The sequence below is a fragment of the Lathamus discolor genome, chromosome 6 (genome assembly GCF_037157495.1).
Source record: "Lathamus discolor isolate bLatDis1 chromosome 6, bLatDis1.hap1, whole genome shotgun sequence".
Lineage (NCBI taxonomy): Eukaryota > Metazoa > Chordata > Aves > Psittaciformes > Psittacidae > Lathamus > Lathamus discolor.
In genome coordinates, this window is record NC_088889.1 from 12220922 (window position 1) to 12246641 (window position 25720).

The following is a 25720-nucleotide window of genomic DNA, read 5'->3' on the forward strand; positions in this document are numbered from 1 at the left end:
AAGCCTTTGCTGTTTCGGGGGTTATTAATTTGTTCCTCAGGCACTTTCAGCTGCGGGTTCATCCTCCTGAAGAGCAGAAAATGGCCCCTGAAATGCAGCATGGCTGTGCTCTCGCAGAGGCACTTCAGGCAGCACTCTGCATTTACAGGTGATTTAATTTGTTCCCATGCAGCTGTAAGTGGTGCCCTGGACCCTCCATATACCATGGAGGTGTGCTGTCACCCCTTTGAAACCCCATCACTGGCTGTCTGCATCTCCCAGGCATGGGCTGAGCCCAGTGCCAGCACTCACTCAGTTGTGCCCTTGTGCCACCTCAGCAGAACAGCTCTCCTCTGTTGGGTTCATGCCACACACATGCACGTTTCCCACCCTGTGGCCCTAAACCCCATGACAGACAACTGAACATCCCTTCACTAAGGTCAAGTTAGCACTAAAAATTTCCGCAGCCTGCAAAAGCCATCCACTAAGTGCCACAAAATTACTTAAGCCAGTATTAAGGGCCCCAAGAAACATGTTCTGTGGATACACATTTCAGCAACCTTAATCTGTGAAGTTCATAAAAAAGAATAGGAAATTGCACATGCACTTAGCTGACTTAATAAACCAGTTCTGCAGAGGGTCCTAGCCAATATTTTGTTATTCATGACCTTGAGGTGCTAATTTCTTAAGTGATAATGAGATGTAACCTACACATTTTACAGCCAAGAGTGTGGTAATAGAGAGAGATTCTTTTCACCCCAGGAAGCTTTACTCTAATTTAATACATAAAAACCAGAAAATGATCTTGGATTTCACACCTTTTTTCAGGGCTATCACCCTCTTACCAGTGCAGCAAGCTCTTAAATATTATTTCTTATTTGAGGAAAGCAGAGCTGAGAAGAAAAGTGTTTCTTAGTAGAAAAGCAGACAGGAGAAAGAAAACCATTCAACTCTATCTTTTTTAATATTAAGGATTCATTTTCTATATTTGATGAAAAGCTCTTGGTTCTTCTAACAGAGGCAGAAAAATGCATATTCATGAGTTTGTGAGATTTGCAGTAAGCACAGAGCACAGATGCACACGAGCACAAAGTAAATAGACTGGATTTTGATAAAAAAAAATAAAATATCCCATTTAAAAATAAAAATTTTCAGATAATGTGTTGATTTAACGTTTTCACAAAAATAAAGTGTCCCATTTATCCAGCACTACCAACAAAAAACTTTGATACAATGAGCTGTACAATACTAGCTGTAACGTTTTGTGCCTTTGGTGTTTTGACTGCCAGTCTCACCACATTTGTCCAAAAAGATAATGAGCTTTTATGCTGTTATGCAAATTAGCAGCAAGCCACATAATCTATTTTATAAATGGCTTAGTTCAAGACTGAAAGCGTATCCTTTTTTTTTTTTCTCTTATGTGTAGGAGTGACTGCAGTTTTTTTCTTCTTTGAAGTTGAAATAACAAAAACCCTTGACATGGGAGCCTGTCAGCATGTGCTTCTTATAACAGCTCTTCCCTTAAACTATTTTTCCCTTTAGCCTTGTGAAATGGGATGCTCCTAAGAATTCACTGAAGGCCTTCCAGCATTTAATTTCCAGTGGGGTTTCCCTGCACTCATGCTGCAGCATTGTCACCCAGCACCTTAAATCACTGACTCAGCAATCCATCTGCTGCACCCATCACACCAGTCTCATTAGGATGAGGGAAAACTACAGGTGACTGGCTTGACACATCAGGGTGTGGGGTGTTAAGGAGAGCAGACTCCGTCCCATGGCCTGTGCAACCCATCAAAGGTTGGGGCACTTGGAAGATCCCTTCCAGCACAAACCATTTATGATTCTATGATTTAGTTTGGTCTGGCAGAGCAGGGACACACAGAGCCCTGGCACACATGGCAGTGCAGCACAGCACAGCACAGCAGTGCTAGGGCCCTGTGTCTGGGAAACACAATAAAACCAAAAAGAGCAGAAATCCTGCTCCTGCAGTGAGATTGCATGGGTATGCAAAAATCCCAACCCCGTGAGAGCTCTGTGGGGCTGCCCATCAGCCTGAGTACTGCTTATGTCCATACCAGTCCTTCAGTTGGTGTGGAGACCAGACCTCTGGCACACGGCATAGTGGGAACTCGTGCCCAGGAGGGACGTATCAAGCAGCTCTGGATACCAATGCTCAGGCAGATGCATTCCCTTCATTATCTCTTTTACAGCCTTTGTTGATGAACAGGAGCTTATAAAAAACTTTTCACACCACTTCATAAGTTATCCAGTATGGCACCAGCCACTGACTGGCCACATTTAGCTCACACATTAGAATAGCTTCTAAACACTAATAAAGAAACCCTACTGTTTGAGATACTGCCCAATATGTATTTCAGACACACAAAATAATTCTTTTGCACTTATGTTTACTTACAACCTTTTTTTCCATAGAACTGTTTTAAACAAGTTTTCATTATCTCTCAAGAAGGTAGAGACATGGACATCTGCTCTGCAATCAGCTGCTGCCTTTGTGCCATAGAGACTTCACTGACCTTCTAGTTAAATCCAGCTCTGCTTTGTTCTATTCTTCTGCTTGCCTTGCCTCTCCTCAGGCTATACGGTTCCATAGTACCTGTGGTGGCAACACTGAATGACCCTGCTTTTCCCCACCTCATTCTGGCAGAGCGGAAGAGGCAATCAGCAAGAGAACATCACCACTGTTTTGCCACTTCTTTCCAAATTTCATGCCTTTTCCCATTATGGAACCTGATGATCTGTGAAGATGATAAACCATCCACCCAGCAGCTGTGGTAGGTTTTTAAAGCTTGAGCTGCTGCCAAGTATTCCAGCTCCACAGCAAAATACCATTCCTTTCAGCTGCTCAGCTTCCAGCTGCCAAAAGCAATGGTTTTAATCTGTCAGTGCCATCTTCTTTTTCTAAATTCAAGTCCATCACCATTTGGAAGCCTCACGGTCAACAATAAATGGTCTGTGGGAGGCTGCAATCCAAAAAAACACTCCAGTTAATCTTCATTTCAGGTTGTGGGTTGCAGATTTCTAACTACATTCCCAGAAAAAGCTGTCCTTGAAGTGGAAGGGTCATGAAATGTGTGAAGAATGCCTGCAGTTCAAATCCTTACAGGTCTGGGGTACATTTTAATACGGTGTCTCTTACTCTGACCCTCAAAAACTGATTGCATCGATTACAGCAGTGAAAAGTTTTGGGTATTGCCCATAGATACTGTCCTACCATCACCACCCCTTTTGACAAGCCTTTCAGCCATCCTAAGTTTTCATGCCCCAGCTTAGACAAAAAACGGATTATGAGTGGTCTGCACTTAGCTGAAAACATTACAGTAATTTATGTCATCTCCAAATTGTTAAAGATCTATAATCAAACCTCCTACGGAAATATTAAATTACTCTGTCCCTGAATTTGAGGAAACAGATATGCAGTGAGGATTTAAGTGAAGCACCCAAAAAGTCTCTTTTTATAAAAACATGTATTCTAATTTTGATTACAAGGCTCAGTGCTTTCCTCTGAAGTGATAGAGGTGTCAGCCACTCACCTTCCATCTCTGACACTGAGGACTACCATCATTCCCATGGGAAAGCCAGGCATCTGGGCTGCTGCTCCCAGCCACGGCCTGCCTGGGAAGGCAGTCAGCGTTTGCCCTATTCCAAATCAGACTGGATTATATGTCTCTCTTTAAAATTCAAGAATAGCATATATTAAATTGTCAGAGGGGAGATTTATATTAGGTATCAGGAATTTCTTTATGATGAGTATGGTGAGGCCCTGGCACAGGCTGTCCAGAGAAGCTGTGGCTGCCCCATCCCTGGCACTGTTCAAGGCCAGGTTGGATGGGGCTTGGAAAAACCTGGTCTAATGGAAGGTGTCCCTGGCTGTAGCAGGGGGGTTGGAACTGGATGATCCTTGAGTTCCCTTCCAACCCAAACTATTCTATAATTTTATAATTCTATGATCCATGTAACCTGTTCACTACTGCAGAGTTCTCTCGGACAATTTTCTTCACTTTCCCGCTACTTTGGATTTTTAGTGCTCCTTTGTATCTCCTCAAAATGAAACTGCGGTTCAAGGCAGTGCACGGGGCTAGGCTCAGGGACCCTGCTGGAAGCCGAGGCTGTGAGCACTCACACTCTGGATGAGTCAGGTAGGAGCAGGTCACAGCCTGATGCAGAGCTGAGGCAGGGAGACAGAGGCTGGCGGGGCAAGGCTGCGTGGCTGTGCCTGTGGAGCCACGCTCCCCAGCAATAACGTGAACCACAGGCACTTACCACAGAAATACCCTTCAGCAACCCGACAGCTGTTAGTGTCGATTATTCTTCCATTATTTGTTCATTCTCTGCAGAACTAATCTCCTTTTGGGGCTGTACTGACCCTCAAGCGTAGCTCTGCCTTCAGAATATCTGCAAACCCAACTGGCTCCATCTGGCTTTTCTGGAAAACTTGCTTTTACTGAAACCTGCCTACCCCAGGACAGAGCTGACTGAAGGACTCCCACATATCGCTCACCTCTGGGGAGATGGAGGAAAGCTTTGGGAAATGTCTCAGCTAGAGCAGCTCTCAGCACCAGGAAATGCGGAGGGATGCTCTGGGAGAGAGACAGAGAGCGGAGGGGTGAACTGGCTGTTTCTTTGTAGATCCTGATGAGGCTTTCACTCCAGTAATGCTCCATGCCTGTATGGACACACAAACCTGTTGATCTCAAATGTGTTTTCTAATATGATAGAAGGAACTGAAAGGGAAGTCTGAGTATCTTCCCTCGATCAGATCTGTCATACTACATTGTGCAAAAAATTTCCATTTGCATAGTTGTAGCTAAGCAAAATATCCCTGGCGTTTTTGCTCCAGAATAGCTACACTGGGTCAAACCACGGACCCAACAGTCCAGCACCTGCCTCCAACAGGTCAAAAAGAAGATGGCCAGGTCGTTGCATACTGTATCTTAACCTTACAGGAAACTTCCATGATATAGTGAAAAATAAACATAATTTTTCTATTTTGGTTTTAGCCTTTGACACCTTCCTGGCTAAGACTTCTAGGAGGAAGCATTAATTGAAATACGGGGTAGGTCACAGAACACTTGGGAGAATATAGAACATGATGGCTGCAGATGTTTTACAAAGGCAACACATTTACCACTTGGGATCTGAGTTCCTGAAGACTTCCTATGTGGAATTAGACTTTGAAATTAGACTTTTGAGTGCTTTCATGTCTCCAGGCATAGGTATGTCTTCATTTCAGACAAACATCAGTCAAAGAAAATGCTCCTGTTAACTTCAATGAGTTCTGAAGCAAACCCATACTGTATACTAAAGACACATTATATAGTTGGTAACGTAAGTTTTTACACAAGACAAGAATGTAGATCTGATCAAAGATCTCAAACAAAGAGAAGAAAGAGGTAGAAAAAAGATAAAGCACATACCTCAAGTTTCACAAATTATAACACCTGCATTTCAGAAAAAGGTAGAGAAATTTCAGTTGAGGGGTGAATTAGAACAACTGCAATTTATCTCAAATAGTTTAAAAAATTAAATGTCTACAAATTATTATGCATATTCGTGTCAACGTGGTTGCTGTTTTGCTTCTTCTAAATCTAGAGATGAGGGCAAAAAGGCATTTCTTTCTGTGCAAAATTGAGCTGCCATCAACATGGGAAAAAACAATTCTGTTTGCTTGTTTATTTTTCCCATGGAATATAGTACTCAAAAAATTTTATTCCAAATATGGGAGACAAAAATATCATCACCCACCTGCTGGGTCCTTAGAGCTGCACTCTCAAACAGCTCCCAAGCTGTCCTCCCCCTCTGGATCAGCTTTCTCCTCGTTCTCCAGCTGTAGAGGCAAATCAGCACCCCTCTGCCCTTCAGTCTCTCCTTTGCTGCACATGCCACCCTGCAGCATCCCTGCATCCCGCAGCATCCCTGCAATGCACAGCACCCCTGCACCCCACAGCATCCCTGTACCCATGCCTGAGCAGTGCAGCAGCGCAGGAGCCACCTCAGATGCACGAGGCAAGGAGGGGGGAATGCAGTTGCATGAAGGGCATCATGGATCCCCCTGCAGAGCAGGGGGTGCAGCCTCCCCTGAGGATGGCCCCCTAGAGAGTAGTCCTTGGCCTCCATGCCTGGGCCAGGTTGTGACAAACAGGGTCAGGTCTCTCTGGCTGCTGGTCTGTGTTCAGGCATTTGGCACCGATCAATTTTCATTACTGTGATGGCTTGCTTGGAAGTTATTAATGACTGGAGGAAGACCAATTTTCTTCTGATTTTATTATGACACATCTGCAGTCGCCAATCTGACACACTAAATATTTATGAAGTATGTCATTTTTCAAACATCCGAAGTCCCAGCTCCCTCTAATCTGCAATGAAATTAAAAATCTGCAAATTTTGCTGCCATGTTATTTCTATCAAAGTTTTGATTTGTACTAGCCAGTCTGAACCTAGCATATCCAAACTGCACATTCCAGTTTCCTTTGCTGATTTTGTAGGCATTAGTACATACTTTAGCTGCATGTGTCCCAATAGGCAGTTTAGGCTATATACAATGTACAGCCACATTCCACAGCTGGCCACACAAAGCACTCATTGTCAGCATCAAGGGTTTCATCCTGCTTCTCTGGCTGAGCAGAATGGAGGCTCATCTGCAGGAATATATATGCTGACATATATGTACAAGGGGTCTGCCCAGTCACTGAGCTCAGGTACACAGACCCTCAGCGTCAGCCCCCAGATCCCACTCTCACCAGTTGCTGACACTGGACACAATGGAAGCCCCACTGTGGCTGCCGGGGCAGGTTTGTCCCACACATTTCCCAAGGATCCTGCATACCTCCCCCATTATTACAAGGTGACCCAGTAGCTGCTCCTATGTTGAAGGGCTGCAGGTTGGGACAAAGGTGTTTCTGTATGGACCTGTAACAGCAAATCCCAGCAGAAACTCAGATGTGCAGTAAATGCTATCAATTTTAGAAAGGCTGTTTCGGAAAGAACCAGAGCCTTGGACCCCTTGTTACCAAAGCAGGTGAGCTGCCCCACTGTGTCAGAAAAGATGCCGTCTCCTTGTCTGTCAACCCCAGCTCACCCCTGCCCACCCAGCTCTTTCCAGTTGCATTGAGTTTCTCAGTCTGACACATCAGGTAAAGAAGTAGCACTTACCTTTATCAGGAGAGGTATTAATAGAGCCTCTGTTTTTTCAGTTGATTCTGTTTGGCCACTAACTTCTCCCTGGGGCATTAGGATTTTTGGTGACTATTCCAGAGTGACCTGCACTAGCCAACTGAATGGTCGAAAGGAGCAGATATCTGCTGAGCTCACACTGGGAGATTTCCCTCCAAAAAATTCCTAATCTGTATCTCTTTCCTTCTACTTTGACACTGGCTCAGCTGTCACAGAGATGCACAAATGGAGAGTACAGACACATATATTTCATTTCCCTAAGAAACTTGCCTGCAAGATGAAAGCAATCTAAGTGCCAGGCACTTTTCCAAGTGTTTGAGAACATTAGATTGCAACAAAAGCTAAGTCTAGCCATGTAAAATCTCCTTTTAGTAATGCACAGGCCCCAGCATTTTCTCCAAATATTCATGCCTGGATCCAGCCTGTGGCATGAAGAACTCTTGTTCCTCACTGTGGCTGATAGGTATTAAATTTTTGTGAGATGATGTTATAAAGTAGTAAGGTACAAAAGACTGAGGCGAGTCCAGGCTGCGTAGGGACATCTTTATTTTGTGATACCAGAGGGACATAATTCTGGAGGTGATGGATGAGTATCCACAACAGAGACTGAGCCCAGGCTCCTGACCTCAAGGATGCAGTCATGGCCCTTCTTGACATAACTATCCAGCACTCCTGTCCCATCCTGCTGCAAAACTAACAGTATCCATCCCTCCACATGTTTCTGGCAAGGTGCATACCTTGTTTGTTGTCATTTGGTTCAGAGAAAGATGTTTATTTCAGTTAATTCCGTGTGTGACTCAATATAGTGTTCAAAACCACGTCATCAAAGATTTCCACATGGCTTATAATTATTGCATGAAAAATCTACACTATCACAATGTGTGATTACAAGCCATCAATGTTTCACTGGTCTGAAGGTTTAAACTCACCAGGTGAATGCTCTGTGTGGTCACCCTACAACACTCAGGGGGTTGAAGATGCAGAGCAGAGGCTGTGGGATTAGCTATGTGGAAGCCCTTGCTGAAGGCTGGCCATTGTAATAGGGGGGAGCTCCTGCTCTCTTCTGCATATCTGTCTGCCAGTCGTGTTCTCAAAGGTGAACTTCTATGATGAACAGCCCGCGCCCTTTGCCCACCCATGGTCCCCAGACTTCACTGTGTTACCGCTCATCCACTCACTGTGTTTTCTTATCTGCTTCCACATCACACTGTGCAGGGGCTGACACAGTGCAAGTGCCCCACAGTGGTGGTTGAAGTGTGCACATTTCTCTTTCACAGTCTGAATTTTTTAGTGCCCTGGGGTATTTTCATTTCCATTTGTTCCTACTGTAATTTTCTTACTTTGGAGCATTTTTGTCTGGCTGCTGCAAGCTACTTATTGCTGAAGGAGAGTATAACTTGCTAACAAGTTAGCTGGTGTATTGCTTCACATATACATTTTTGATACATGTTTTCCCCACGTGACATTTCAATTTACAGCAAATGGTTTTAGGGTCTGAAACTTGCCTGGAAGGATACCTTTATTATGTTATACTAAACCTGTTAAATCACGTTAGATCATTAAGGCATCAGGTATATGAGAAATGATATCTATCTGTCTGGTCTCTCGGACACTGCTTGTTTTTTGTTCTAAATATGTAGAACATATCAAATTCACAAGTGTGATAACATTTATCTTCAAAAAATACTTATAGACCTAATAATGTTTTATAAATATAAGTAATAGCCTTGATTACAAATAAAATATGGGGGAATTTTAATAACTATCCCTGAGCTGCAATAGATTGTAGTCTTAACACACAGATTCAGGAGGTCTAAAGAAACTCTACCCAGGGATTCCCTTAGGGGAACATTATATGTTTTTTAGGGGCTGTAAAGAGCATAACAATCTAATATAAACCTTTATGCCAATTGCGTGAACTTTTCTTACTATCCTTATTTAAAATTATGCAATTATCTCCCAATTTGCTGCCTGCTTACCTGTTTGTGTTCTTTTCATTTATTATTCATATCATATATCTTTCTTTTTTTCTCTCTTATTTTTAATCTTACAATTGCTTCCACTGTATTCTCTGCTCGCTGTATTTAGTCTTTTTCTGTAACAATCCAAAACCACCCCAAACACATCCTACTTTGCTTCCATCCAATTATCCTGGGCAGTGCTTTCTTCTTCCTGCCAGTGCTGACTAGGCACTTCTGCAGTGAAACTGCCTGGCTTTTGGCTGCTGCTGACCTCCTGCTTTTCACGAGTTTGATGACCTTATTTCCTGCACCTTTAATGTCTCTTGTTCTAAAACTACAAGTTCCCTTCTTCCCCCTAACTTCTGGAGGTTTTTTTCTTGTTTTCCATTTACAGGGGACAGCAGTTAAAGGTAATGCCTCTAACTAATGTTTCACGCCCTCTTTCAGTTAGATTCTTTCCTGTTGATTTGGTGGTGATGAGCCTGTTTGCCATTCATGCTTTAGAATCATAGAATACCAGGTTAGAAGGGACCTCAAGGATCATCTGTTCCAACCTTTCTTGACAAAGCATGACCTAGACTAGATGGCCCAGAATGCTGTCCACCTAAATCTTAGCAGTGTCCAAAACTGGGAAGTGTACTGCTTCCGTGGGAAGATTATTCCAATGGCTGAGTGTTCTCATTGGGAAAAATTTTCCTCTTGCGTCCAGTCAGAATCTCCCCAGTAGCAGCATGTACCCATCACCCCTTGTCTTTTCCATGTGACTCCTTGTAAAAAAGGTGTCTCCATCTTCTTTGTAGCCACCCTTTAAATACTGGAACAAGGTCAGATATTTCTTCTCATCTTCAATAATTTTACGTTTGTAGTCACAGAAAAAAACAAATCATCGTCATCAAAATTTGATATGCCAAGAGCAGGAGATGAAGAAAGGTCCATTACCCAGGGCTGGAAGAGTTCAGGATAAAAAAAGCAAGCATGTCTGTGCATTCCTGTGCGTGCATTTACAGACACACTTATGTAATGGTGTGTATGGTGTGTATTCTGAGTAGTACTTATGTGCCATTCAGAAATGCTAGGAATAGCAGCAGGCCCTGGCTCTAATTTTGCAGTGTTTTACTTCGAGCGCTCAGACTGGTGAAATGAGGAGGGATGCTCAGGCAGGGACAAAGCTGTGAAGAGCCAGCTCTACCTTGTAGTTTGACCGATGAGTAGAGGATTTAAAACTGTCCTTAAATATTGGGCTCAGTGCTAAGACCCTGCAGCTTCCCCTAAAGGCAGTGGTTTCTTCCAACTCTTTCTGCATGCTAGAAACAGCCCAATGTCATCCCAAAGCCCAGAAATCCCCCAGACTCAGCAGTTTTGGTTTCAGATTCTGATTTGCTATGTGACTCTGGACAAATACTTTAATTTCTCTGTGTAAGTATTTTCCACCTATAAAAGTGTGCAATATCTTTAAATGGTGATGGTAACTTTTCCTACCATCAGATGTGACACGGGGCTGAAAAAAAGATGAAACACCCCAACACTAGAGCAATAAGAGAGATGTATAGTATTGAAACGCTGTAAGTATTTAAATGTAGTAAATACTGGTGCAGACATAAACAGATATAAGTTTGTGCTGTGTACGCATGGTGTAATCCTGTGGGATTAGTCTGAGCAGGTTTCACCACGCTGAAGACAGGTTAACATTTTGAGAGCAGATCTCATGAAAAGGTGAGTCAGAGGTACATGTACAGCCCCAGGTGCTTTCCACTTTACAAAAAGCAAGAATGGGGGAGAACTGTGAAAGATGATTCAGTGAGAAACCACCTGAGTTGTCTGGCACCCCTTCATATTACAAATGTGAAAATATGCATAAAGCACAGAATTGTTTATCGAAGAGAAAAAAACCCTTGAAACTTTATTTTCCCACATAGAGTTTACTTCTGCAGGCAATAGCAGAGCTGTGAGAGCCTGCAGGATGGGGCAGGGCAGAGTTTCTTAGAGCAGCTTGGGGATGGTGGCTAGGGGGCAAGTTCAGCTTCGGGACCTGTAAAGACACAGACTACACAGAACACAAAATCAAGCAAACAGGACTATGTGCATGCCCTGCAGTGGGAAATGCACGGGCATAAAGGGGAGGCCAGTGCAGTGAGGTGGCCCAGCCCTGCACACCCTTTGGTCCCCACCATCTGTGCCAACAGATGAGCTGCCTGCACCAAAGCCTCCTTGGGCAGAGAAGCACCAAGCTGTGCCACGTCAGCCAGGGCAGGAATTCCTCTCTGTGTTTCCCAGCATCTTCCTTGTTCTCTGCTGCTTCCAACACAGGACTTCATAGAGCAGTGCTGATGAACCAGGGAAACACCACAGGCTGCAGCTTCTGCTCAGCAAAAGGAAAAGCCATCTCTGCCTGAGCGAGAAGGACAGCAACAGTTCTCCCAGTAAAGGGAATGCAGCTGCCAGAAATTAATGTCTTCAGAGCCGTAACATCAGAAGCACCATGACAACCGCTCAGTACAGTGGCAGAGGTCTGGGAGTTTCTCTGTCCCTGCGACACAGCCAAGACCCCCAGAAGGGAAAGCCCATCCCCTACAGCAAGTTTGGACCCCAGTGTTGCCACGCAGAAGGCAGACAGCTTTCCAAGGATGCTGCCTCCACAGATGCTGATACCCCAGCCTAATGTTTCTGCTTGCAGTGCCATGGGGACTTCTCAGCTCCTTAGTCTCAGTTGCCCCAGCCCCAGCTTCCAAGTAATGAGTGCAGTGTTAGCTGCAAACACAATGAAAGTCATTCAATAATTCAGAACCCCCCACTCTAATAATCCTTCTGACATTTGCCTCTGCTTCACATGCAGTATCTATTAATGGTAATTTAATCAAGGGCCTCATTCATAAATTAGATCAATAGTGTGAGTTTTTGTGTGAGGTCAGTTCTGTGCTATGTACATATTCACACCAAGGAAGATGAAACAATTCATTGTAATGTCAGCTCAAAGGGAAAGAAGTATTGACCTGCCAGATCAAAAGGCTTCAGTGCTGAAGGGTACAGAATGTGCTGCTGCAGGCTCAAAACTTAAGCAAAGGGGCAGCTGAGGAGGGATTTACAGCAAATTTATCTCATTCACCTTTGCTTTGAATTAACCACCTTCCTTCCCATTTACGACAAGGAATTCAATGGAAAGGTAATTTCATGGGACTATGCTCCCTCACCACACATTGCATTACACTTGAAGACTTAATCAGGAACAAAGGTGGGCAGGTGGGAGCAGGCAGAGCTTGTTAAACAGCCTCCCTGCACCCTGCCTGCTACTCACCCACCACTGGGAAAGCATGCTCCTCACTGCTCCTGCCGGAACCATTGCTCCTGCTTGGTATCTCTGCCAATTGGCAGCCCTGACATGGCAACGGTGGCTTCCTTTGGAATGGCTTAGCCAGAAAGGTTTTGCAAAGGTGATGGAGAAGAGGCAGCATGAAGGGATTATTTCTTTCACTCTTCCACTTCTGTTTGTATGGTTTTCTACACGATCTTTGTAGCAAAGAAGAAGAAAGCTCTTTCTTTATACATAACCTGCTGCTTCCTAGTGGTTTGTGCTCCATTGGCACTGATGGACTTGCAGACCATATCACAGAGTCAATAGATCCATAAAATTATTTTTATAGTTCACCAAGTTCCAATCCCCTGCCATGGGCAGGGACATCTTCCACTAGACCAGGTTGCTCCAAGCCCCATCCAACCTGACCTTGAACAGTGCCAGGGATGGGGCAGCCGCAGCTTCTCTGGGCAACCTGTGCAAGTGCCTCACCACCCTCACAGGGAAGAACTTCTTCTTGATATCCTATCTAAATCTGCCTTCTTCTGTTTAAAACTGTTGCCACTTGTCCAGTCACTACAGGTGCTGGTTAAACGTCAGCTCTAATAGAAGACATGAAAAACACTTAGCTGACCATCAGCATCAATGCATGCATGGAGTCACTGAAGCCATCTGTCATTTTTGAATGAGTGTTTACACATGAAAAAGATTTTTCTCCCAATTTATTTACACATCTTAAAATTTAAGGCTTAAAAATATTTATTGCATTTCATGGGGATTACTTTTTACCTACCTTTATTGCTGTACTGCTCAAAATAAGATGAAACAATAAAAAAGCAACATCTATATTTTGGTTTAATCCAGTGAAAACTCAAAGTTTACCTCTAAGCTCACTTGTAGTGTTTCAAGGCACCTGGTCCCAGCAATCAGAGCTACCTGGCCATGGAGACCAACCAGTACCCACAGCCCTGGGGTCACCAGTTGTGGCTCTGGTGTGAGGTCCTTTGTTTCAAGGTCACAAGAAGAACCCAGTCCTGACTGTGTTCTTCCTGTTAGCCTGGGAAATGCAGTGGTGAGCACATTATCTGAAGACAGTGACTATACATTTACTACTGCAACACTTCCTTTCTATGAGTGCCCAAGCCTGTAGTAGTAACATCTGTGGCAGGGGGTATTTCACTTCCAGTTTTCAAACACCTCAAAATTACGTCCCCCAGGCACACTGGTGAAGTGTTTTGTCATCTTGATGTTTCAGAACAGAAGTTGGACAAACAACTGACATCAGTCCATTTAAAGCATTTAAGGTGCTGAAAGTAATAGCCATTAAACCCGTTGCTGAATTGTACGTAAATGCAAAGAACCTTGACATTTTGTGAATTTAATTTAATACCATTGTACAGAGAAGCAATTACAGTTACATCATTATGTGCAATAACCATGACTGGAGTCTCACTCTAACCAACCGTGAAAGGATATTATTTGGAAATCCTTGCCTATTGTCAGAGTCTTTTAACCTTCTCCTCCCTCCAACATTCCTGCACCCGCACCATAAAATATTAAGAGCTCTTCTCTCTACTATGCTCTGCAGAGCAACATGGACGGTAAAGTCCGGAAGAGAAGACACCAAAGCACAGCTGTGTTGGTATGTAGAGAAGAAAGGAGGAGAGGAACATTTGGGAAAGGACAGAAGAGTTTCCTGCCTATATTACGTAGAAACTTTTGTCCTGAATCAGAATCTCGGTGAATGAGTTGACAATGCATGCTGCGGACCCACATAGCAGTGACTCCTGGAAAGAAGGGCTCATTAAAGGGTGCAATGATAAAACTGCCTGGAGGGAGTACCTGGGTGCAGAGAAGATGATCACCACACCATGGTCCCTGCCAGAGCTATAAGCATCACCACCAGGTCTTGCCCCAGTCCTCCCGGCCACCCCAAAGATAGTCTCAGGAGCATGAGGCAGTCAGAAAACTGGCAGAAAACAGCTCTCCTGTGCCATAGCTACTTCAGGCAGCTTCCTAGGCTTCCTTACCTAAGTACAAGCACCCATCAAAACTACACGTTTTGGTGAAGTGTGCTCATGGGCAATGGATCAGAGAAGATGATCCCCAAAATGCACCATCTACCACAGCCTAAATCCCTGCTGGGCTCTCCCCAGCACGGCGATGTCCCAGCTGCACCTCAAGAGACTTCTTGGAGCTCATTTCTCTTCACTTTGTTTCAGTTTTCAAAAGTTTCACCACACTGAATTTCCAAGGAAAAACTTCCTGCAGCAGTGGGGTGAGTTGTGGGACAAAGGGGTTATATAAATGGCTTCATTACTGCTGGTTTGGTCTAATTAAATGAAAATGTATATAAAACTGTCAGCTAATTAAAAAGATATAGATACAATGTATTAGATTATTGAAAGTCTGTAATGCTTGTATGGCTTCACCCTTAGCAGCAGTCCTCCCCTCCAGCCTCTGCCAGAGTTTACTTCATGGGCAACTGGAGTAGGATGCATGTGATTTATTTTCTATATATATGTGTATATGCTTATGTGTGTGTATATATATATATATATGTAAATAAGCATCTAGGTAAATATGTAGTTTGGCCTGGTTTGGTTCACAATTTACTTCTACCAGCTTACCAAAGCTGCCAGTACCAGTAGCTATTTCATGCTAGCGTGTTAGACAACACACTTCTCCCATCTTGTTCACTTGGCCATGGGGCTATGAGTCTCTAGAACAAGGCAATTTGGCTTTGCCAACGTGTTAACACCCATCTCCAATCTGCAACCACAGTGTAAAAGTTTGCCAGTGTTAATTACAGCCCCGAAATATTCTGCATCTGAGTCAAAGATAAGAAAGCAATACGCAGAGCAGAAAACATTCCCAGTTACCTCAAACTGCCAGTGAAAATGAAGGGGCAGGATCAACTTTCATTGTGAAAGCAGGAAGGAAATGAAGTCAGGGTGGCCAGGCTCTGGCTCCTAAAGCCCCACTCATCTGTACATATGTTTTCACTGCTGTGCTGCTGAGCTAGAAATTAGGGCTTTTTCAGTTCCCATATTATTAAAAAATAATTGATCAAGATCTAGCATATCACACTGTCAGTACTGTAAATACAAGCAGAAAGCAGAAACAGAGTGTTTCCCACTGCTCAGCACTAACATAGGTGGGCCCCTAGCTCTCCCTTGTGAGGTGGAGCCCAGCTTGATGCACAGGGGATGCTGTGCTCAAAAGCTGCACAGCTGAGGGTGGGATGTGGTAGAGAGAGCGCAAGGTGAGCCATGTCAGCCTGGCATGGAAGGGCAAACACTGGAAAGGTGAACCAGAGCACCACTGCAGGGTATGGCGATGAGGTGTCGAACAGCATTGCTTCCTGATATACACAATTAGCTTCTCAAACAGAATGCTGTACAACTGTTCAATGCTAAATACATTTGATAAAACTCTAATCTGCCTCTTGCTTTCCCACTTGGAGGATTATGCCCTTTGGCCATGAAGGGCTGACATTCAAACTTTCATTAGTTCCTCATCAGCGATACTTAAAATGCTCCAGTAAAAAAAAAAGGTGCCTTTGAAAAATGTTTTGGTACTCTTAAGGGAATATTCTCTCATTAAATAGTGACATGTCACCCATTACGGTGTCTTGATAACTCAAGAGACTTGCGTTTAGTAATGGTACTGTCAGACTCCAGGAGTTTTTCAAAGGCCTCATCTTTTCATTTAAGCATCATTTGATTACTTAATGTTTTTATTTCTACTCATTCTTTTATCTAGCTTAAAAGTTTCTCACTTCTTTGCTAAGATCTTGAGATATCATTACCTTTGACTTAGAAAACCTTTCCAAAATCCTTTTCTTCTCAAACAACTATGGCATGCAGTATAAAAGGTCACCCGTAGCTCTACAACAAAGCAGTGGTTATACACCAAAGCACCTGGATATTACTGGTCAACATGAAGTTCAACTCAGCCAACACCCAGAGGCATTTTTAAGAGGTTCAGAAGAAAACATGCGTTACCTTGATTGTGATAAAAAATGCGAGTCCCTGGGTAGACTTGGAGCACAGAGCCAGCTTCATGCTGGCTTGAGGTGGAGTGTCAGAGTGATTCCCCTTGCAGCACTGCTGCCTTCATGGTGCGTCTATGCAGGGATTTCAGTGATTTCCTACAAAGGCAAAAACATAAATAAAACACCCTCTGGGCCATGGCATCCACCATCTCCCAGGCACAGCCTGACAGCCTGGGCTTTTGAGTGGGAATATCCCGAGGGATACAGGACACAAGGCTGCATCCTGTGCTGTAGGTCATTGGACATGTGTAAGCACTCAAGACCCAGCCACCCCGGCTGGTTAATAGCACCCTTACTGCTAACCAGCATCATCTTTAACTTTCTGGCTGTTGATGCTGGGAGGGATACAAGTCCTGGTCTCCTCCATGAGAACACCATCTAAGGTTTGGGGTGTGCAGCTGCATGTTACTTTCTGCAATTCAGGGTTCCAGGGAGAATCTTTTTTACACACATTGTCCTTCAGACCCTGACTGCTTCCCTGATGAATTATTCAAACCCCATTCTCTGAAAATTTCAGTAATAAACTGTTAAACAGGTACCAGCACAACCGAAGCAGAACACACAGAATGAAATTTAGGATGCATGGCCCCTAGATGGACAGATCTGAGAGTAAAATGATTCTGTCACTGAATGCATGAGCAAACTGATTCCTCAAGTCCCCTTCATTTCACAATGCCTCAGAAGTCACAGGGATCCTGTTATAGCTATGGGAGCAGCATTTCTCTGATAATCTCTACATTCTAACCAACAGCTAGATCAACATCCTGTAGTTGTACTGGAAGTGACCACAGTGTAGGGGCCAGTCCCACTCTTCAAATCTGGTAGCCTAATTTCCACTGTGAGCTCTGCCACAGACAACGGCAGGTCACACTCTTCTATCTGTAATTTTCCTCCTATTTTCTTCTTGTGAAACACAAGTCTAAGGTGCAAGACACTTTTTAATGTTGCATATTTGCAGATTCTTAGCAAAACTGTTTGTGTTTGGGTTTTTTTTGGGGGGGGGGGTTGGTTGGTTTTTTGTTTGTTTTTTTTTTGGTGTTGTTGCTGTTATTACATCAGGTGTATGTTTTTGATAAAGATACTGATTAGTTTTGGGCAAAAGACAGTTCCCTGGAAAAACACAGGAGTAGCAGACAACATCCCTGTATTCTTCCCAGGCCGCCTGTCCTTGCTTCCACCTTTTATAAGCCTCTTTTTTCCCTCTAAGTTTCCTCAGCAGCTCCTTATCCATCCTAGGAGGTCTCCTGGCCCTTCTGCTGCACTTCCTTCTAGTTGGGATGCAGCACACCTGAGCTTGTAGCAGGTGATCCTTGAATATCAACCAACAGTCTTGGGCCCCCCTGCCCTCCAGGGCTATATCCCATGGAGCCTTACTAAGCAGGCTCCTGAAGAGGCCAAAGTCTGCTCTTTTGAAGTCCAGGGCAGTGAGCTTGCTGCACGCTCTTCTCACTGTCCTGAGGATCTCAAATTCATCCATCTCGTGATCGCTGCATCCAAGGCTGCCCTGGAGTACCACATTCTCAACAAGCCCTTCCCTGTTGGTGAGCACGAGGTCAAGCATGGCACCTCTCCTTGTCGGCTCCTCTATTACTTGCAGAAGGAAGTTGTCTTCCACACAATCGAGGAATCTCCTGGATTGCTTGTGCCGTGCAGTGCCATCGTTCCAACAGATGTCAGGGTGGTTGAAGTCCCACGTGAGAACAAGGGCCTGTGAGCGTGAGGCTTTTCCTATCTGTCTGTAGTGTGCTTCATCCACAGGTTCTCCTTGATCAGGCGGCCTGTAACAGATCCCCACAGTAATGTCTCCCATTATGTCTCTTGATGCAGCCCAGGATACAGTTTGCTTTCTGGGCTGTGAGCGCAGATATCATCTATCAGAGCGCAAATATTAGATATCATCTGATAATGAATGAGATAATCCTCTATCAGTCTTGCTATAATCCATTATCACCACTCACATCAGACTCCCTGGCACTTCAAGACATCCCATTGCCTTTTTTCAAATACTGACATGATGTTAGTTATCTGTTCCCACAGACTTTTACCAGTGTTTCATGATTTGTTAAAAATAGCAGACAAACAAATCCACAAGGTTAGCAGCTCCAAGAGATTCCTGGCTATTTTTTAATGATCTGCAGATGAAAACTGTGTGGTCCTGCTGATTCAGAAATGGTTAGCAGTTGCTCTTTAACATCCTCCCCAGTTACAGACGGAATAGAAAGCATTTAATTATCACAGTAAGACATGAATAAATCATCCTGTTTCTTTCCACACAGAGTGTGAGTATACATTTAGGGCTTCCAACCTCTCTGTATCCCAATATGTTTGGTCTTTGCCTAAGAGCAGCCAGTCACACTGCTGGGGTTTTATTTATTCAGAGAGAATCCCTCCTCATTCTGCTTAACCCCATTGCTTATCCATTTATATTGATCCACAGGGCTTCTCTCATCTCCACTTTTGATTTCCCAGCTGTGGATTTGCACACTTGCCTATCTTCTACTTTTGCCTTTTTCTGGTGATGTTTTCTTCTTCCCTCCTAAACCCAGGTGGAGATTTTGTTTTGCTTTCAAATCTAATACACCTTCTGTCTCTGCAGTATTTGTAATAGGGATAAAAAAAAAATAGTAGAGAAAGATGCATAGTCATGCCTTGGGTTTTAGCTATAAAAATAGCTTTGTATTAACTGTGATGATGAGCTCTGCTGTGACTAACCAAGCTGTCCTGACAAGACCTTCTGGGACCAGACTCCCCTCTAGCCTTTGCAAGGCAGCTGTGCTTTCATCTTGAGCCCTACCATCTTTATCTGATCCACCCATGCTTCCACTGGGCTTGTGTGTCTGGAGAGTGAGATGGGTCAAGGAACTGGAGCAGATGAAAAAGAAAAACATGAGAAAAAAAAAAATCTACACTTTCTCAACATTTGTTTATTTTTTTCCCTTTCCTCAGAATAATTTTGCTGTTTATCAGCACCAGCGGGTTTGACAGCACAATGAGAGAGGCAGTGCAGGAGGAAGAGGAAACACTGTTGACGGGAAGCAAGATGTGCATGACCCCCACCTACCCAGTTCCATCACAGGAGCCCTCCCTCAATGACATGGCTTGAGCCATGGTGAGAGCAAATTCTGTGGATGCAAGTCTCAGGATCACAGAGAAGCAGGAATTAACATTATTTTTAACTGAAAGAAAGGTTTATGAATGTTCTCTAAAATAGTCTCCAGAACTTTGTGGGAGGGAGGGGATTGTTTGTTTGAGGGTTTCTTTTTTTCATATTGAAAGAGTTCAGTGCATAAATGCACATATTTTCCCAGGTAACTTTTCAAAGCCAGGTTGGAGGGGGCTTTGAGCAACCTGGTCTAGTGGAAAGTGTCCCTGCCCATGGCAGGGGATTGGAACTGGATGGTCTTTAAGATCCCATCCAACCCAAACCATCCTGTCATTCTATGATTATTGCATTTGACATCTATGATAACAAAAGACAAATGGGACAGGAAAAGGTTTGAAATTAGAACCTGAGGAGAATTCTCTCAAATTTAAAAAAATAGAAGTCTTAAGAAGAAGGTTTTCAATTCTAAACGCAGTTTCACAGAAGTAATGGCAGGATATTTTGCATTCAAAAACACAGGCAAATACCTCCATCTGAAAGCTTGCTAAAATCATAGTTTGGCTGGGAATGGAATCACTTTCCTTCAGCTTTGCATGTGCACGAAGTCAGGAGTTGCACACTGTGCAGGGCTCTGTGGGTCCCTGGTGACACCCAATGCACAGTGCATTCCTCCTGGCTTCCTAGGGACCAAGATATGGTAAAACCAATATCAGTAAAACATGATAACCATTTAGGGAAAAGGCAGCAAGCCACTGCATGTGGCCCCGTGTTTGCAGCCCTCACCATGCCCCTTGCTGAGGTGTCATTTGCACAGCTGGGATGCCCAAGTCGTTGTTCCTGAGAGAAGCTGGACCAGACAGACGCAGCAAGGAGGAACCGGGGCTCCAACGTTTAACCAGTGGGACTCCATCTGGGAGTATGCCAAAATTCAAATTCATCTACTGCTTACCTCCAGATAAGCATTGGGTTAAATTGCTCTTCTTTGCAAACAAACCTAAAAGCATGCGTCTAGATTCTTGGTTGAGAAACATACATATAAAACTTAAGGTGTACATAATAAGATGGAAGATGAATTTTTTGGCATTGTTAATCAGAAAGCAAACTCTATAGATTATTGTGTTTTGGAAGCACCTCTCTTTCTTGTTGTCAAAGGGAAAGACAAAGCAGCAGGAGACAGCGGAAATCAAACCAGCTTATTCACCTCCATTAACACTTGGATGAGCTTCAGACAAGGATCTGGAGCCAGCAAACCTCCATCTGCAAAAGCCCTGACCAACCCACTTAGAGTAAGCCCACCCAGCTCCAGTCGTCCCACGCTTCCAGCACTGTAAGCAGCCGAATGGTCCCTGAAAAAGCCTCCCAGAATATGTGCCAGGTCTGCTCCCAGTGTGGGAGCCACGCTGTGAGGGAGGGGAGCTGCTGATGAGAAAGCTTCTGTGAGGACACAGCTCAAGCTGTGGGAAGGTTTTCTCACTGTTAGTATGAAATTGAGTAAAACTTGAAACATCTCGGTCGTATCATTTGTGTGTCAAGTTGACTTGTCCTGTACAGCTGAGAAAAATTTCCTCCAGTGAAGATATCTGAAATCAATGGATTTTTTTTTTCTCATTTTAAATTTAAAAGTGAAAGAAAGGACAAAAATATGACATACATTACTATTTCCCCTTTTCTTATATCCTACAACCAAGTCCTCAATCTGAAATTCCATTATTACTCCCAAGGTAGTATTTTCAATATGGAAGACATCTTGCAGAATAGAAAATTAACATTGTGGCTTTGCAAGAAATAGGAAATAAGAATCCAATGCAAGGGAAAAATTAATACAAAGCAGTATGGTTTCATTGGCAAGTAAGAATCTCATGACAAACCCTGGAGAAAAAGGGAGAAATAGTCACGTAAGAAACTTTCCAAATTTCCTTCAGTTAAAAGCTAACAATCTGCTTGAAAAAAAAACCCAAACCCAAAGCCCAAACAAAAGAGAATAAAACCCCAAACCAATCTATAAGCAAGAAAATATTTTATATTCTTGTTTTGTTGTCAGGCTGAAAACAAACTACAACAAAAAAGTAAAAGGTAGATTAGATGTACCTACCCCTAGGATCAGTAATTTTATTTCAAACCTCTGAATACCATAAAGCAGAAAAAAGTCTCTTTCATTTTCAGATAACTTCTAATTAATAAAGTTGCATTTATTACTAGCAATTAAAAATGTAACCTCAGGACATGAGCAACAATAGAGATATTCAGTCTGAAGTTTACTTATCAAAATTATTTTCATTTCTTTTTTCCCAAGTACTCTGCATATGAAAATTCATTTCTTGAATCTATAGTATCCTGTTTTATAAAGCCAGTGTTTCCTAATGAAATTAGTTTAACAAAGGAAAAAAAAGTATGTTAGAATGCTTCACATCTGAGAATAAAGCTAATTGAACTGAATCTTCTGTAATGGCAGAAGCTCTGATGCAATCTAATTAAAAAGGAATTGGCTCTGTTTAATTATTTTATTTAATCATACCCAAGACAATTGTCTGGTTGGCACTTCCCAAGGATTCGGTCCACACTGCTGACGCTGGGGAAGTAAATATAAATGCCACATTGATCACAGCCCTAAGAGATAAATGAGGCATTACTGCAGTTACAGCCCCCTGCTCAAGAGCAGAATGCCGTCTCCATGCCTCAGCCTCTTGAACCATTTTAATTTTTGTTCCTAAATGTGGTTTATAATGCCCTTCCCACAGACCATGAGACATGAATCCTCTCTTCTCCTCCTTTCATGAACACTACAAGTTCATAGGACCACAGAAGGAACCTTAAAGATCATCCAGTTCTAAACTCCCTCCCATGGGCAGGGAGAGCTTCCCTACACAAGGTAGCTCCAAGCCCTATCCAACATTGTCTTGAACACTGCCAGGGATGGGGCAGCCACAGCTTCTTTGGGCACCCTGTGCAAGTGCCTCAGCACCCTTATTGTCAACATTTTTTTCTGATATCTGCCTGAACCGTCACTCTTTTAGTTTAAAACCATTACCCGTGTCGTATCGCTATAGTCCCTACTCAAAACTTCCTACACAGGTTAGTCTGTCTTGGATAGAAACAGTCACTCAAAAATTGTGAGCAAGCAAGCAAACCACCTACTGTTTTAACAAAGAACATTTCCCGCTGTGTCTGGAGAAGGTTGGTGGGAAGCAGGACATCCATCAATGTCTAGGTAGTCGTTGGTGCAGATCAGCTATAATAGCAAAGGGTGCCACTCTGAGTTTCTGCCCAAGACCCCTTCCACAGAGGTGGATTACAAGCACCAAGGCAGGGCAGTAGGGCAAGATCACAGCTATTGATGTTGGCTGCTGTCAAGGTCCTCGGCCAGTGCCACTGTCACTGGAGCAGGACACTATCAGATTCCAGGAGTTACTAGTTTTTCTATTGGGCAGTATAAGAAACAGACATCAATTAATACTGCATATTAAATCAGAAAATATAAACGCTTAAGCAGACATTTATATTAATTTGACAGTATCAAGTAAATGGCATTTGAAATGTCAGTCTCTGTATTATATTCATTGGAGGTTAAAGTCTCTGGTGCCTGTATAGCTACCTGAATATTAATCTCAGTAGTATGGGTTTGCAACTCGAAAAAAGTACTTTAATGCTATCAAGATGCCTGAGATTTCTATTCTGTATGGGAAAATTACTGAAAAAAAAATATTTGCTTCAACACATCTCCCTATTTTAACAAATTCTTATAACAAGTTTATCCTAAAAGTGCCAGAAATACATATAGATAACTTATGACTAGATTATGTAAAGGACTTGGTATAATGATTTAGGCATTAATCAGTTTGGTGGGTTTGGGTTTTTTGCATGAAAATGCAGAAGTCCTGAATACAGCAAAGCAACTTGGGATCCTGAAAAATAAGCAAAAATACAGAGACATTCTGCCTTCCTTGCAGACTTTAGTCTTCATTTCTTCCAGTTCCTCACTGTTTAAGACAGACACAATTGAAACTTGAGGCTTCCTTACCTCCATTACAAGCATTTCCTGCAGGAAAGATTAACCCTGTTATTAGATTTTACTGTAGAAAACAGAATGTTGCTTTCCTCATTTCTACTGTACAGTGGCTCAGTAAAACGGCAGAACAACTCTGCAGCACAGCATAGTTTATGTGGATTTAAAATTGGCTGATGGGTCTCAGTGGCACTGTGACTTTGGGGTCTGTGTACTGGTGCAGCCCAAGTTATTAAGCATTTTGATCAATGGCCTGGGAAGAAACAAACCCATGTTGTATAAAGCCTGCAGAAGTCACAAAGTCTGTGGGGATGCAAATGGCGATGATGGGACAACAGAACTCCCAGCTTGTTGGTCAGCTTGGCATATGTGAATCACTAATCTAAAGGTAAGGTCAATTATAAAAGCCAAGGTTCAAGAACAAAGTACTGAGGACAGTCTTGGAGGTGGGGGATTTTACTGTGAGCACTGAGGCTCCAAGCATGACTTCAGGTTCGTGGCAGGTGAACATCAACAGTGGCTTCCAGCCAACACCTTGGCCACAAAAGCTGATGCAATTTTGGGAGTATAGAGAGAGACAGAGCTGAGAGGGAAGTTTCTTCATCCCTTACTGCTGCAGGGTATCAAGTACTCTTCTGTGCTTGTAACTGAAGAAGGACATCTGTATAGTGAAAAGGGTCCCTAGGATCATATGTAGGGAGGTCCATGTGCTTAGCCTGAGCAGGAGAAGGATGAAATAAAGAAATACAAAATGAAGTATAAACTTTTGTATAAAATCAGTTCTGCTTTGTGATTAAGTAACATTGAGCTTGGTAGCTTTGCAACAACAGCAATGGGAAAGAGCTTTGTGGTAGATGACAGTGAAGAAATATCTTAGGTAAAAGTTTTACAGTAATCAGCTAGAACCAAACTAGTGTTTGCTGGCACGACAACCAGACTTTCCAAACCTAAAGTTCAGCCACAGGACGCAGTGGGGAAGATGATGAGGAAGAAACGACCACCACATGTCCCAAAGACCACTACCACATTATTGTGTGTATGTGGGAGGAATTTTCTAGAAGAATGATGTCATGTGTAAGTCATGTATAGTACATAAGTAGCATGTAATGTAATGAATATGTATGTTTGATAACTGTATAATCACGGCTTGTTTGCTGCTCGAACTCAACACGCTCAGAGGAGCTATCCGCCGGCACCACAGTAAAGAATACCTGCTTGTCCACTTAAACTTTGTTGGTGAGTTCTTAGAGTTTTTCCACGAATCAGGCTGAACAGGGCTTGTGGCAACATTCAGACACCTTGGCTTCAGTAGGGGAAGGAAAAGACTTCTTTTTTCTTCCCTATTTTTTTTTTCCCTCAATAAATTTGTCACCTTAAAACCTATGAGTATTGTTTAGAATCAATGTCAATGTTAATCCAAAAATCGAAACTGGACTTTCGTTCTTAAGAGGCATCCTCCAGTTAAAAATTAATTTAGGGAAGCTTTATGGCTGGTATCAAACTGAAGTTCCTTCTGGCTTTGTAATTGACTGATCTGCTCTGTGTTGAGCTACAGGATCAAATTTTTTAACTCCATGCAATAAAAATTGAAGGCTATTTAAATGGAAAAGGGAATCACAATTTTTCTGCTTTGTGTTATATAAGGAAGGTTTAAAATGAAATTACTGCTCCTGGAGATGAAAGAACTTAAAATCTGCTCATGCTTTTTACCCTAAGGTTTAAAAAGCAAATAAATGCGTAAACAAATAAATCAAAAATATTAAATCTCATCTAATCTGCTTTAACCAGAAAATTTAAAAAGAAGCTTTCTTATTCTGCAGCTGAAAGAGTTGAGCATGCAAATTTTTCCCAAGGAAAGCTTTTCTTCTCAGATAAGTGTTCAGAATCTAAATTAAATTAGTGATAACAAAGCCAGCTCCCTTTTTTAAATGTGGATTATGAACTTTACTGCCTTAGATGCCCCTTACTTGCTTCTTGTGATACTAAATCATTAATTTCTCACTTTTCTGTGGAAGTCTTCCATGAAAAGTAATGAGAATTTGAGAGTGGCAATGCTGTGGCCAGTTTCTCTTTATATACCACAGAAGAGAAAGCAACCTTTTCTTTCCTTCCTTAGTACCTCACAGACATGGCTGGA